Consider the following 16618-nt stretch of genomic DNA (forward strand, 5'->3'; position numbering starts at 1 on the left):
CCATCATTCAGAGAACTGGTTAAGCAAATTCTGATACATTAATAATATGGAATACTATGGATTTATGAAGAAGTACTCCCTCTATATATGCTGATACCAGAAGATGTCCAAGATATATTACTAGGTAAAATATTAGATATATTATTATAATATTAGTTATTTGATATGGATATTAGGTGACAAAAAGATACAGAAAATTATGTAGACTGATCTCTCTTTGTGTAAATTTAAATAAATATAACTTAAATTTTTTTAAATTATTTTATTTTTTTAAGTTTTTATTTTAATTCCAATTAGCATACAGTGTTATATTAGTTTCAGGTGTACAATATAGTTATTCAATAGTTCCATACATCACTCAGTGCTCATCATAAGTGCACTTCTTAATTCCTATCACATATGCTGCTATAAACATAAGGGTGCATGTATCCCTTTGAATTAGTGTTCTTGTATCCTTTGGGTAAATATTCAAAAGTTTGATTATTGGATTGTAAGGTGGTTCTAGTTTAGCTTTTTGAGGAATAGGAACCTAAATACTGTTTTCCACAGTGGCTATACCAGTTTGTATTCCCACCAATAGTGCATAAGGGTTATTTTTTCTCCACATCCTTGCCAGCACCTGTTGTTTCTTCCGTTGTTGATTGTAGCCATTCTGACAGGCGTTGAGATGAATCTCAAAGTAGTTTTGATTTGCATTTCCCTGATGATGAGTGATGTTGAGCAACTTTTCATGTGTCTATTGGCCATCTGGATGTCTTCTTTGGAGAAAGGTCTGTTCATGTCTTCTGCCCATTTTTTAATTGGATTATTTGGTTTTTGGGGTGTTGAGTTTTGTAAGTTCTTTGTATATCTTGGGCACTAACCTTTTATCACAAATGTCATTTGCAAATATCTTCTCCCATTCATTAGGTTGCCTTTTAGTTTTGTTGATTATTTACATCACTGTGCAGAAGCTTTTTGTTTTGATGTAGTCTTAGTAGTTTATTTTTGCTTTTGTTTCCCTTGCCTCAGAAGACATATATAGAAAGAAGTTGCTATGGCCAATATCAAAGAAGTTACTGTCTGTGTTCTCTTCTAAGATTTACATGGTTTCAGGTCTCATATAAGCAAATGTAATTTTAAATAAATGCTCACAGATGCATAGTTTTTCTTTGAAGATAATATGATTATCTTCAGGAAAATGGACTTTAGGAAAAGTGGGGAAATTTTATTTTTATTTTATACCTCTCTGAACAATTTGAATTTTCTAACCAATTACATATATTAGAGTAATAACCCCATGTTTATAATACATATATATAATATAGTGATTTAGTTATATTACATATCACTGGAGTTACCTAGGTGGTGAGATAATGTTCTATTTTTTTTCTTTATTATACTTTCTCACTTTGTAAAATGAGAAAACCAGGAATAAAGGCTAGAAAAATAAGATAAAAATATGAGTAATTTTATTTTTTTTTTATGATAGTCACACACACAGAGAGAGAGAGAGAGAGAGAGAGAGGCAGAGACACAGGCAGGCTCCATGCACCAGGAGCCCGAAGTGGGACTCGATCCCAGGTCTCCAGGATCACGCCCTGGGCTAAAGGCAGGCGCTAAACCGCTGAGCCACCCAGGGATCCCAGTAATTTTAAATATAAAATACATGCATTAAGGTCTCTACAACTGCTGACATGTGACCACACATTTGGCTCTGATCTTTCTAATAGCCTATAAAATAAAGGAAACACCATCAAATCAGTTATATGACTCATAATGGCTATAAGATAATAACGTATCATGGGAAAATTCCAGCAATTCATGAAACTTTAGGGCAAATTTTTGGGTGGATCTTTAAGAAGAGAATACTATGTGGGATTACAGAGATACCCTCAATAGTTATTCATGAAAAGTTTGGAAATTTGGATCTACTTTATGAAAAACAAAGCAATAACAGGAGCTCAGTTGCGGCTCTTTCTGATAAGACAGTCGTGTTCTTAGCTGCAACAAATGACCTCTTCAGCGAAAGTTGCTGCTGATCACAGGCACCATAAATTACATTGGCAATGCTGAGCTGTAGTGCCAGACTATAGACTACCACCTTACTGTCCTCAGAAGCCAGACACCTTCACTGCCACCTTCCCCAGAAAACAGATCCCCTTTGTTCTCTTTTAAACCAAAGTCTTCTACATGGCATTCGATTGATGAAGCTGAGGTCATCTGACTGTGCTATAGCTGCAGAAACTTGGAAAAATGGGACCCATCTTACAATATGGTAGGTTTTCCCCAATATGAGGATATGATATTCACAAGATGCAAGCTGGTCAGAAAAAGGACACATGCCCACCAAGATTCCAAAGTAGATCCATGATGATGGTCGTCAAACAGCATTCAGTATCTAGGATTACACTTTGCATTATACTTCTTGCTTTGTTATCCAGAAACTCTACTTACACTTTGTCTTAACTGAAATATGTTTATCAGTTGCAACACAAATCATACAAATGTGTAAGCAAATATGAGCTAAAGGTTTGAACATACCTTCTTCCTCTAGTCCCAGATGCCGATAGGCTTTTAAACAAATAAAAACAAATTAAAATTCAACATGTAATGAAATTTGTAAATAGATGAAATACCTTTCAAGTGGGGAATGGATAAGTAAAGTATGGTACAATATACAATGTTATATAAAAATGAGCTACTTACATATGCATTAATATAGAAGAACTTCAAAAACATTATGCTAAATGAAACAAGCCAGACTGAAAAGGCTGCCTAGTGTGTGATTCCATTTGTGACATTCTTAAAAAGCAAACCTAGGAGGATGGAAATCAGGTGGGTGGCTATGAGTGGACTGAGGAGGATAGAAGGGCCTGACTATAAAGGGATATGGAGAAATTGTGGTGATGACTGAAGGGTTCTGTATCTTGATTGTTGTGGTGGTTACATGACTGTAAACACTTGTTAAATCTCACAGAACTGCTTACCTAAAAGGGTGAATCTTACTGCATATACACTATACCTTAATTTTTTTAAATGGGAGAAAATAATGAATATGTCTGCATTCATTTTTTCAACCAATACTTACTGATCACCTACTATGTGCTGGATACTCTTAAATGGCTGTATATTTAAACAAACCAGTCCCAATGTATATAATGTATTACAAGTCATCTAAATTACTCTCCCAATTCCTTAAACTTGATTTGCATCCAAAAACAATGCATGAAAAATCTTAGCAGTGGTGGGAAATGGTGGCAAGTAGTGTCTTTAATCCATAACTGACAAACTACTGAAGTCTGGTGTGAAGACATATTGCAGCCAATGGATTTGACACCCGCCAAGCACCAATTTAGAAAATCATTTTTAGGTGATAATTGGCTGTGTGAAACTCACATTTTGGTGCACAGAGGCCTGGAATTTCTGTAGAAAGAACTGGGGAAGGAAAGTGGTGAGGGAGGTTGGGACAAGTCTGAAGTAGTGAGGTGGAGAAAAGAGCATTGGCCGATGAGGTCTATAGATGTTGCTAGTCCTCCTTCTTACATGGTCAAGGTCACTTTGCCTTTCTGGACTCAATTTCCTTATCTATAAAATGAATGAATAGGAAAAGCACTGACTGCACAATGTAGAGCTCTTCCAACAGTCACCTGGGTGACGTCAGACAAATTGGCGTCTTGGGCTTTACTTTCTTATTATATCAAATGAGAGGCTTAATGCTTGCACAACAACGTTAATACTACTGAACTATACATTTAAAATGGTTTAAATGGTCAATTTTATGTTATGCGTATATTTTATTGCAATAAAAATACTTTTCAATTGAAAAACAGATTTAGACAAAATGATATTTTGGGTATTGCAGATTGATCTTTTCCTTTCTCTTGGTCCAGATTCCTTAACAAAGCCATCTATGGGGTGTTCAGGCCTTGGGCAAATGTCTCTTGGAGGGCTCTTGTCTATATAAACAGTTTGAATCACTGAAAATCAGCTTATTGGAACCATCTTGGCAACCTAATCTCATGTGATCCCAGACAAGAAATATTGCACCTGCCAGCAGGAGAAATCTGCTTACCAGGCTGATCATTCTGAAACCAGGGCCTGGCCTTGGAGCTGCAAGATAATCTTATAGTATGGATCCTGTGGCTTATGGTCAACCTTATACATGGGATAGAAGATTAAGAACACTACAAAATACAGAAAGAGAATCTGTGCAGGTCGCAGTCTGGGCTCTGCATGCGCCCCGCCCAAAAAAACCCCTCTTCTATCCTTCTGGTCTGAAACACCAGAGCAGGACTTAGAAAATTCTGAAGAAAGCCCTCCAAAGCACAGAACCCCTAAGGCATGAGCTCAAGCTGGGGGCAGGGCAGATGAGGATAGAGGTGGGAGTGTTGAACGAATTTGCCCATGCCTAAGGCTGCTATAACAGATACTTCTTAATCTGTTTTATAAACCCTGTCTGATCTGTCCCAAATGATTCTCATCTTTGGACCACAGCACACATATAGTTTCTCTACTCAGAACACAGGTTTCTGCCCTTGAAATCTTGCAGATGTGTCTGGGGGCTTTCCTGATAGCTCATTTGCCATGGTACAGTGAGTATGTCATCTATGGGCACATGAATTCAGAACAATTTCATTAGGACAGCATAATGCTTCAAGGGTTAGACCATGCCATTGCCCTGGGAACTAAAGGGAACATGAAGCATGGGATATTCTGCTTTCTTATACTGAATCCCAAGACTGTTTCTAAGCTTGCTACTTTGTAGCATTTCCTATAAGAGAACAGAAGTCCAAATGAGAAGCAAAAAATTATACTAGGAATTCTTCACTGTCATGCACCATGAATGGACAAGACATTTAAGAAAAAGAAGTAATGATAAGATCATGTCTACAGCTCTTAACCACATAGACTCACCCTTTAATCTGCCCCTCCAAAGACAGGTGTCAAGGAAGGATGGTAGTGGCCTCTTATGTCTACCCTACCCTTTGAAATAGCTCAACAGTTAAAGGAGAGAAACCTCACCTGTGGAGGTACTGAGAAAACAATGTGGATGATTTCTGAGAGTAAGAGAATTTGCTAAAAACCCTTTCTAACACATGTCTACCTCTATAATTGATTTTGGACTGGTAGGGAATGGGAAATTTATCCTATTTGCTCCAAATTTCCCTAAAAGAAGGGTGCTAAAGCATTTGTTACACAGCTGGTATTTCTACCTCCATCCCCATATAAAATAACCAAGAAAGATTAACAGGCTGCCTGATGCTTTCTCAGTGCCTTCTGCCTGGGAATGAACTATTTCAAGTCTATAACTTCTTTTAGAATGAGACAAAAACTATAGTCCTCCTCCTGAAAAGAATTCACATAAGCCCACACCAACAAAATTTTCTACACAATTTTAGTGGATTCAGAGACCCAACTGCAGCTATCCATGTACCCTAAGGGATATATGCCCTAGAAAATATTAAAAATGTAATTTGTTGCAAAAATAGCTTTGGTTTACCTGCATTGATTGATGAGTCCCCAGAAATATTGGACAGTGGTTCTTAGGCTAGAGGTTTGCAGAAAGGTTCCAAGGGAGGAGTGAAGTCTGTAGCTATAGAAATGGGCAGGATGGTAGTATCTAACTCTGTGATTGTGGCATTATTCCTCCTAAGTAAGGTGGCCTGATAAAACACAGGATAACCAGTTAAATTTGAATTTTAGATAAACAACAAATGCTTAGGATCAGTATGTTCCATGCATTATTTAGGATATTGTCTTAGTCCTTTCAGGCTGCTGTAACAGAATATAGTAGACTAGATGGCTTAAACAGCAGACATTTACTTTTCACAGTTCTGGAAGCTGGGAAGTCCAAGATCAAGTCACTCACAGATTAAGTGACTGGTGAAGGCCCACTTTCTGCTTCACAGATAAACATCTACCCCCTGTGTCCTCACATGGTGGAAGGGCTGAGGGAGCTCTCTGGGGTCCTTTTTTTTTTCACTCAGGAGAGACACAGAGACAGAGGTAGAGACACAGGCAGAGGGAGAAGCAGGCTCCAGGTAGGGAGCCCGACATGGGACTCGATCCCGGGTTCCCACGATCAGGCCCTGGGCCGAAGGCAGTGCTAAACCGCTGAGCCGCCGCGGCTACCCTGAGGTCCCTTTTATAAGAGCATTCATCCCTTCATGAGGACTCTACCCTCATTACCTAATCATCTCCAAAAGGCCCCACCTTTAAACACCATCACACAGGTCTTTAGGATTTAACATGTACATTTCAGGGAGATTCAAACATTCAGTTCATTGCTGATAGACTTATGCTAAAAACTATTCACTTTTTATATGATGTTCAAATGTAACTGTATGTCCTCGATTTTGATTTGCTAAATCTGGCAACCCTAGTCCTAGTCATTTCTACTTCGGCAGGCTTCTCCATCTTGAACTTGTTTTTCTTCCATTCTCTGTTTTTTCTGACAATGGCCTTTCTTCTCCCTTATTTCTTGTAGATGTATCTTAGTTTGATCAAGCACTGATAAGAACTTAATGATGATTGTTTTTATCATCACTCTCTCTCCACAGAAGAATACTACTATTGTATGTCTGTGTGTGCACATGCAGGAGGAAGAGAAAGATATACAGAGAGGAGTGATTTAAGAATTACTATTTTGAAAAAAAAGAAAAAGAGAAAGAGAGGCAAACCAAAAAAATAGATTCTTGGGGCATTTGGCTGGCTCAGTCAGTAGAACATAAGGCTCTTGATCTCGGGGTTGTGAGTTCAAGCCCCACATTTGGTATAGAGATCATTGAAAAATAAAATATTTTTTTTAAAAATTGCTATTTTAAAATAAACATGCTTAGAAAATGAAGTCTAACCACCAGTGACTGCAGAACAGTAGTAATATAACTAGAATACATTAAGATGGAAGTGACTTCTTATAACAAAATAGGAAAAAATCATTGAGGATGATAGTCACTCACTACTGTCAATGGGAGTTAACTCTTCTTGAAAACCAGATGGTTTAGGAGAGCTGCTAGTTGCTAATGCCAATATCCATTCTCTTCTTTTTCTTTAAAAACCTTGATCTCTGGTTTTGGCCAAGGAAGCAATATGTCTGGCTAACACACACATCTTCCAGCATCTTTTGCAGCTAGCATAGCCATATGACAAGCTCTGGCCAATGAAACATAATGAAAGATTATTGGGCATATCTGGGAAATAGCTGCTTTTCTGATACAGGTGCTACCTCTTCCTCCTTGTTGCTTCCTTTTTGTTCCTGCCCAGAGAGCAGAAATAAGGCTGGCAGATGAAACAGTCATCTTGAGACCATGAAGCAACCATTAACATGAAAGCCATGTTCTTAGAATGGCAGATCAGATAGGAAAAAGGCATCTGGGACATTGACACTTGTGGTAGGTATTGTGCAATACCTGTCTGCATTCTGTTTAGAACTGAAGTCTTTGATCCCAGCTGCTGAGACTGTTGATAACTGATGCCCCTCAGGTGTCATCCTTGCTGGGAATTGCCTTCAGCTGAAGATAAACACCTCACCCCTGGTCATGCCCCTTTCTTGCAGGTGGGCAGCCTGCATCCAATGACCAGTTGGTGAGATTGTATAAAGACCCATTCCCTGACCCGAATTTGGAAAAGCTCTGAAGGGCCCACTTCAGAGTTTCTCATGTGGTCAGCTGAGACCTTTTTTTGTGACTACATCACAATCCAACTTCCTCTTACTGATTTCTGTGGCTTTTCTCACCCAAAAGGTATTAATACCAAGCACACTCCTCAATAAACTTTCTCCATTCAGCCTCTATGGCAAAATTCACTTTCTAGAAGAAGCTGATGTGCAACAATGATCTTGCACTGCTGCTATGCCAGCCTATCTCTGGACTTCTTGATAATGAGATTGTTTAAAATATTGGATAAGCCCCAGCAACTGTAGTTCAAATATATCCTCTCCAAAGCAATATCTGTCAAAAAAATGGAAGGGTATTTTATATCTTGAACTGGGCTTCAGAGTCTGAATGAAGAACTGATTCACAGGACTTAGTTTGGGTTACTGAAGGCAAATGTAATATAAGTGAAACTTCGGGATTGAGGAGAGAAAAAAAAATAATTCTCATCTGATTTCTGCTTTGAATGATGATGAGAAAAAGCCATTCCCTAAAGCTGTAGGAAAAGGCAGGGCCTTGATATTTCTCACTGGAAGAGTAATGAAGAATGAACTCCAAAGAGACTTGGCTAGATTGAAACACAAACATTAGCTCTATAAAGGCATATAGCCCTCTAGTCAAAACTAGATGAAGGCACAGAAAGAGTTGGTCAGTATGGCCCAGAATAAACAATTCCACCATTAAAGATTTAATGTTCAAGCATGGATCTGTTTTGCTCTCAACAAACTCCTCAGATATCATTAACTCCAGAAAATCTTGATAACTAGAGACTTAAATCAGAAAGACTTGGGATGCCTGGGTGGCTCAGTGGTTTAGTGCCTGCCTTTGGCCCAGGGTGTGATTCTGAAGTCCTGGGATTGAGTCCCACATCAGGCTCCCTGCATGGAGCCTGCTTCTGCCTCTGTCTCTCTCTCTCTCTGTCTCTCATGAATAAATAAAATCTTTAAACAAAACAAAATGACTTTATCATAGGCATCAGAAGCAAAACAGAACACAAAACTAAAAAGCAACAAAAAATACCTGGAAATGAATATAAAGTAAAAATGATGCCAAATGATTTCCTTTTTTCCCCCCAGTAAACAGAATATGAGGTTAAATATACCCTCAATCATCATAACATTTAAAGAAAATGAATTCTAGGTGAAACCAACAGTGAATTGAGATCTCTTGAGACTGTAGAAAACCTAAAATTAGAATTCTTTCTAGTGTCTCATTTAGATGTATTATACTTATGTTGTTTAAAGTGAAGCCAGAAAATCTAAAATCAGAAAAATAAGAGGGCAGTCCTAAGGGCTTGGTCAATCCTTGCCCATGGTCACTGCATCATTTCTTGTAGATTATTGTCTTCTTTTTCTGGTTTTTAAAATTAATACAATTGACTCTTCAAATAAGACAGTCATTGACATGAAAATGAGAAATGTGTACTTGGTCCGTACAGCTTTTGACTGTAAAGATATTTCCCAAAATAATTTAAATCTAATGACTTCTCAGACATTTGCTTGTCACGAAACTGGGGCAATGACAGGAGAAGTACATCTATCATTTTATGAAGGTCCTAGTGAAAGCAGGAATTCATGTTTTAATTTGTGTACCTGGAATTTCTAGCATATCTTTCCTTTCCCATTTGTCTGCTTTACGCAGACCTGTACTATATTGAAAATGACCACATTTGGCTCAATGATTGCAGTCCTTTAATGTAATGTAGTTCTATAATAAAACAGTACAAGTCACGTTAAACTCAGACTTGGTCCAGAGCCCTTCAAGGATCATTCAAGAGCAGGGAGAAAGGATGTTGCTGAAAGAGTGAATGTCTTTGGAATTCTCTTAGACCTAGCATTCCAAGGCACAGGGCATTTTCCTCTTTAGGATCTGTGGTCTCCTTTCTTGCTTAATAGTAGAATTCTGATTTTAGTCAGGGCAACAACAGGACAATGTATCCTACTAAAAACAATCACAATAACAACAACAACAACTATACTTCCCAGCTTCCCTTGTACCCAGCAGTGATCACATGACAGTTCTGGGAAGGAGTTTGGGAGGGTTTAGAATAAGGAATGGACCTTTTTAGCCAAATGATATATCTAGGCCCTTATCATTGTGCTTTGCTGGCCCACAGAGATTTCCTTTTAAATTGAATTGAAAAGATTCTCATAAAAATTCAAATTTCTAGATTCTTTTTTTAGAATCATAAAATGTGATTCATCTTGCATTCCAATGTTACAGTAATAGGCTACAACTTAATAACAACATGTCTACTTCTTCCTATTGTCTTCCTGCCTGCTGTATTCTATTTGTCACCAGCTAGACCCCAAGACCTGATCTTTACTGCCCATCTGCTTGTATTCACCAACCTTTGTCCCACATTTTTCCTTGAGCTTTTCTTTCCAGTTTATCTCTTAACTCAGGCAAATAGAAAGTGAAACCACCCCTGAAAAAATAGCCACTGCACTGACAAGACCTCCACTGAGCTGAGACCACTCAAACCAGTTTGAGCTTAACACCTGACAGATAGACCATGGAGGGACCTCTAGAAAGACCATGACTACCTTTAGTATACCTTTAGTATACCTCATTATAATACTAAATCTCGACCCAAGAAGGAGCCTCAGCCCATTCACATAACATACAATGTGTGTCTTGGCGTGTTTCCTTAATGTACATTCACCATGTTACACCCACCTCTACATCCGAGGACCAGGCTTCCTTACCTAGATATTCATCCTAACCCTAAATAAAAGGAGCCTATTCACCCTTGTCTGAGGAGTCATGGCTTTGGAAGATATTTCTCATGATCTCCTTATTTGCTGCAGATATAAACTTTACTTTGTGTGACAACACAACCTTGTGTACTTTCTTACTCACCAAGGACCAAATTCATGTTGGTTTGGCTACACTTTTTCCACTGACCTCACCTTGCAAGTATTTGTTTTGTAAACCTTATCATAAGCCATAGCCTTTATCTCTTTCACTCTTTTTCTTTTGTGTCTAATGTCCTGTTTTATGTCTATGCCTGAGCCCTGCATAACAGATGTATCCTCAAACAGTTATCAGAACTGCCTGAATTACCATGCCTAGGTGGCACTTTTTATTTATTTATTTATTTATTGAGTATATTTTTTATTGGAGTTTGAATTGCCAACATATAGTGTAACACCCAATGCTCATCCTGTCAAGTGCCCCCCTGAATGCCCATCACCCAGTCACTCCAACCCTCCACCCACCTCCCCTTCCACTACCCCTTGTTCATTTCCCAGAGTTAGGAGTCTCTCATGGTTTGTCAGCCTCTCTGATATTTCCCACTCATTTTCTCTCCTTTCCCCTATAAACCCTTTCACCATTTTGTATATTCCCCGAATGAATGAGACCATATAATGTTTGTCCTTCTCTGATTGACTTACTTCATCAGCATAATACCCTCCAGTTCCATCCACATTGAAGCAAATGGTGGGTATTTGTCATTTCTAATGGCCGAATTATATCACATTGTATATATAGACCACATCTTCTTATCCATTCATCTTTCATGGGCACCGAGGCTCCTTCCACAGTTTGGCTATTTGGCTTGAAATTCGGCTATAAACATCGGGGTGCAGGAGTCCCGACGTTTCACTGCATCTGTATCTTTTGGGTAAATCCCCAACAGTGCAATTGCTGGGTTGTAGGGCAGATCTATTTTTAACTCTTTGAGGAACCTCCACACAGTTTTCCAGAGTGGCTGTACCAGTTCACATTCCCACCAAGAGTGCAAGAGGGTTCCCCTTTCTCCACATCCTCTCCAACATTTGTTGTTTCCTGTTTTGTTAATTTTCACCATTCTCACTGGTGTCATGTGGTATCTCATTGTGGTTTTAATTTGTATTTCCCTGATGGCCAGTGATGCGGAGCATTTTCTCTTGTGCTTGTTGGCCATGTCTATGTCTTCCTCTGTGAGAGTTCTCTTCATGTCTTTTGCCCATTTCATGATTGGATTGTTTGTTTCTTTATTGTTGAGTTTAATAAGTTCTTTATAGATCTTGGATACTAGCCCTTTATCTGATAGGTCATTTGCAAATATCTTCTCCCATTCTGTAGGTTGTCTTTTAGTTTTGTTGACTGTTTCTTTTGCTGTGCAGAAGCTTTTTATCTGATTGAGTCCCAATAATTCATTTTTGCTTTTGTTTCCCTTGCCTTCATAGATGTATCTTGCAAGAAGTTCCTGTGGCCTGTTCAAAAAGGATGTTGCCTGTGTTCTCCTCTAGGGTTTTGATGGAATCTTGTCTCACATTTAGATCTTTCATCCATTTTGAGTTTATCTTTGTGTATGGTGTAAGAGAATGGTCTAGTTTCATTCTGCATGTGACTGTCCAGTTTTCCCAGCACCACTTATTGAAGAGACCGTCCTTTTCCCAGTGGATAGTCTTTCCTGCTTTGTCGAATATTAGTTGACCATAGAGTTGAGGGCCCATTTCTGGGTTCTCTGTTCTGTTCCATTGATCTATGTGTCTGTTTTTGTGCCAGTACCACACTGTCTTGATGATCACAGCTTTGTAGTACAACTTGAAATTCGTCATTGTCATGCCCTCGACATTGGTTTTCTTTTTCAATATTCCCCTGGCTATTCGGGGTCTTTTCTGATTCCACACAAATTTTAAGATTATTTGTTCCAACTCTCTGAAAAAAGTCCATGGTATTTTGATAGGGATTACATTGAATGTGTAAATTGACCTGTAGCATTGACATTTTCACAATATTAATTCTTCCAATCCATGAGCATGGAATATTTTTCCATCCCTTTGTGTCTTCCTCAATTTCTTTCAGAAGTGTTCTGTAGTTTTTAGGGTATAGATCCTTTACCTCTTTGGTTAGGTTTCTTCCTAGGTATCTTATGTTTTTGGGTGCAATTGTAAATGGGATTGACTCCTTAATTTCTCTTTCTTCAGTCTCATTGTTAGTGTATAGAAATGCCACTGATTTCTGGGCATTGATTTTGTATTCTGCCACACTGCCAAATTGCTGTATGAGCTCTAGCAATTTTGGGGTGGAGTCTTTTGGGTTTTCTATGTACAGAATCCTATCATATGCAAAGAGGGAGAGTTTGACTTCTTTGCCAATTTGAATGCCTTTTATTTCTTTCTGTTGTCTGATCAGGTGGCACTTTTTAAAAGCCGGAGCATGTGTGAATAAATGGAATTGTTATTCACTCACTTTAATATTTTTAGATACTGGAAGTACCTGGCTAGCTCAGTTGATACAGCATGTGACTGTTGATCTTGGGGTTATGAGTTCAAGTACCATGTTGGGTATAGAACTTATTATTTTTTCTTTTCTTATTTTATTTATTTATTTTTTAAATTTATTTTTTATTGGTATTCAATTTGCCAACATATAGAATAACACCCAGTGCTCATCCCATCAAGTGCCCCCCTCAGGGCCATCACCCAGTCACACAACCCCCCACTCACCTCCCTTTCTACCACTCCTTGTTCGTTTCCCAGAGTTAGGAGTCTCTCATGTTATAGAACTTATTTTTAAAAATTTCTATTTAGGGACATCTGGGTGGCTCAGCGGTTGAGCATCTGCATTTGGCTCAGGGCATGATCCTGGAGTCCCGGGATCGAGTCCCACATAGTGTTTCCTGCATGGAACCTGCTTCTCCCTCTGTCTATGTCTCCGCCTCTCTCTCTCTCTCATGAATAAATAAATAAAATATTTAAAAAATAATAAAAATTTCTATTTAGTTACTGGTTGTGAACTTAGATCATAAGCCATACTTCAAGGTGAAGTGGACCACACAAAGTCTAAAGTTTATTTTTTTTTATTTTTTATTTTTTTTTAATTTTTATTTATTTATGATAGTCACACAGAGAGAGAGAGAGAGAGAGAGGCAGAGACATAGGCAGAAGGAGAAGCAGGCTCCATGCACCGGGAGCCCGACGTGGGATTCGATCCCGGGTCTCCAGGATCGCGCCCTGGGCCAAAGGCAGGCGCCAAACCGCTGCGCCACCTAGGGATCCCAAGTCTAAAGTTTAGATTGCTCATCTGGTCTTAAGTGTTAGAACTGTGTCACAAGGCAAAACTCAAGGAGTATTCACCGTACTCTTACCAAAGGCAGCAATGACCATGTGATAAGGAGATAAGCAGTCCTCCATTTTGTGAGCCATGAAAAGCTAACAATGTGTGGTTTTATTATTTATATACTTGATAAAATAGATTTTGATTATCTTTAGTTTCCTTACATCTGTTGCAGGGGTTATAAGTACCACAAATTACACCCACTGAATGAAGTAAATCTTCATAAATCTCTTTAAGTTCAAGTTTCAGAGGACCCTCTGCATTCCAGGATTTCAGAATTAGGTTATCAACCTATCTGTACTGTTCCTAATGTTAGAGGCTTTGATTGTCTAACTTTTCTAGCTTTTACCATTCTCAAGTGAAAAAATCTCTTACTTTCTTTTATTTGGTTTTATTTATAAGGCAATCTCTGTCTGGTGGAACTCTTGCTTTCTATTAGCACAGCTGTTCTTCCTAGTAGTTTTTCCAGGGCCATTTTAGTTTTCTTGAATTTCAGAAGCCAGAGGTACACAGAGTTTATTGGAAAGAAAAATGTTTCTTTTGAATGATATTCAACAACTGGCTGATCATTTGAGCTATAGTGACACATTGGATTGACATTCTGGAATGATGATCTCCATTGGTCAAAACCAATCATAGAGAGTGATTCCTTTTGTGCATTGATTTTGGATTAATTTGTTGATTATTTTTTCTTATATTGTTTCCGAGTTTGTCACTTAATGACACATGACAGTGTTTCTAAAGTGTAGTCCTTAGGCAAAGGCATCAGCATCATCTAGAAACTTGTTAAAATGTACATTCTCAGCCCTTACCCCAAACCTGCTAAATTAGACATACTGGGTAAGGTCCAACAATTTTGTTTCCACAACCCTCTAGGTGATTCTGATGCACATTCAAGTTTCAGACTTACTGACATAGTGTATAAAAGGGAATTTCTACCTAGAAATAGAAAAACTAGGATGTAGAGGAATGCACTATAGAGAGCATCTTGTCATATTGCTTTTTTGCTTGTTAAAATTAATACAATCACTGGCATTAATACAATCACTGTATAAGGTGTCAGTTGCTCATATTTGAAGTAGCACTATCTAGGTTTGATGATCTTACTAAAATTAGCAATGAGAAAGGAAGAAATGTGAGACTGGAGAAAAAAATTTAACTTGAGGGGAATTTAAAAATTTACACATGCACATATTGGCAGAGAGAACACAGAGCCTAGAAAAGAAAAGAAACATAAAGGAATGTTAATGATAGACCCTACTAAGGTAATGGGAATTCTCCAGTTCAGAGTGGAATCAGCAGAGATGCCCACAGAAGTAAAGGGAGGATTTTGAGAACGGGAGCTTCCATTCATTTAACAAATGATGACTATCTGCTTTACATCAGGCATTGTTCTAGGGGCCATTGTTTTTGTCCAATGAAGAAAAAGACAGAAATGATCCTCACCCTCACAGAACTTAGTCTACTGGGGATCATGAACCACTGAACAACGAATTGTAATAAAGTGTGACAGAAGCCATGTTAGAGGACATGCAGGATAGCTATGGGGGCTCAGAAGAGAGGTGCTGAACTGACTTGAGAGATGGGTGTCTTGGTAATAGCCATTATAATGTTTTGAACAGAGACATATTGTAGGAGTGAACTGAAGGAAATTAGTAAGGTATTTCTCTGAAGCTCATTTCTAATGATCTCTTTGATGTGGAAAACATTGGTCTCATTTGGGGGTTTTAATAGAAAATGTGTGCATTATGAGGATAGTTGACAGAAGGAAGATATCTTGGGTTAAGGAAATCAAAAACCTTAGCAAAATCACTGGGTTGGGTTCTGATCCCTCTTTGAAACCACTTCTAACCTTTGGAAGCACAGGTGGTGAAGCAGTGAGGGAGGACTGTAGCCAAAAGAACATGATTTTTTTTTTTTTTTTTAATATTTGAAAGCAGAAGACCTGAATAATCTCTGTAATGGAAGAGTATGTTTTAGATACTTCAAGTTCCTCTCAGGGGGAATTATAGCCATAAGTGCTCTTGAGCATAAATAGCTATAAGAATATATGAGCACTATGTTTTGGGCCCTTTGTTAGTAAGAACTTTCGTGAGAGGACTATTGCTGATGTAGCAGGAGATGGCTGATGGAATTCTAGGAGGAGCTCAGTATAAAAAAGGAGGCAGGAACATAGGGAGAGAGAGAATCTCAACAAGCTCCACGCTCAGTGGAGAGTCTGCTGTGGGGCCCAATCTGAAATCAAAAGTCTTATGCTCAACTGACTGAGCCACCCAGGTGCCCCTGTGGAAAAGAAAATAATTTTAAAGCAGGTAACATTTATTAAATGCTCATTCTGTGCCAAGCTTTCAGTTTGTTTTGTTTTGTTTTTAACCTGTAACTTTAAATGTAATTGGCCAATAAATTCACAAGTGGGAGTGTGAAGGGGGATAAGAAGCAATAGAAAGAACATGGTCACATGTAATTTTTATCAGATCTACTCAAATAGCCATTGCATTAAGTTATTTTAAATCAGGCAAAGTCATGGAGCTTATAATTGAGATTAAAAATTGTTGAATATTTTAACAAAATAATCTTTGGAATTATTGGAATTATTTTTTTTTCAGGTCTCTTCTAAGTCCCTGTACATGAATGGTCAACAGCTACACATTTGTACGAGTCACCCAATAATTAAGCAGATTCTCCATGTCTCAGTCTTGATTTGTGCACATTGATTTTGTTCAATCTTGAAAAGTATCCTGAGTACATGGTAACTGTACATGATAATAATCAAGTAATTCTAACTAGTTCATCTTTGTGGATATCCTAGGAAAGGAAGTCTCTATATTATTCTTTCAGTATCTTAGTTTGCAGCAAATAATTCAGCCTGTGAAGTATGCCTCTTTCCATTCTTAAGTAAATCTTTTATCCCAACAAGATCAAAGGACTCCACT

Source organism: Canis lupus, chromosome 23 (assembly GCF_003254725.2).
Source record: "Canis lupus dingo isolate Sandy chromosome 23, ASM325472v2, whole genome shotgun sequence".
NCBI classification, from domain to species: Eukaryota; Metazoa; Chordata; class Mammalia; order Carnivora; family Canidae; genus Canis; species Canis lupus.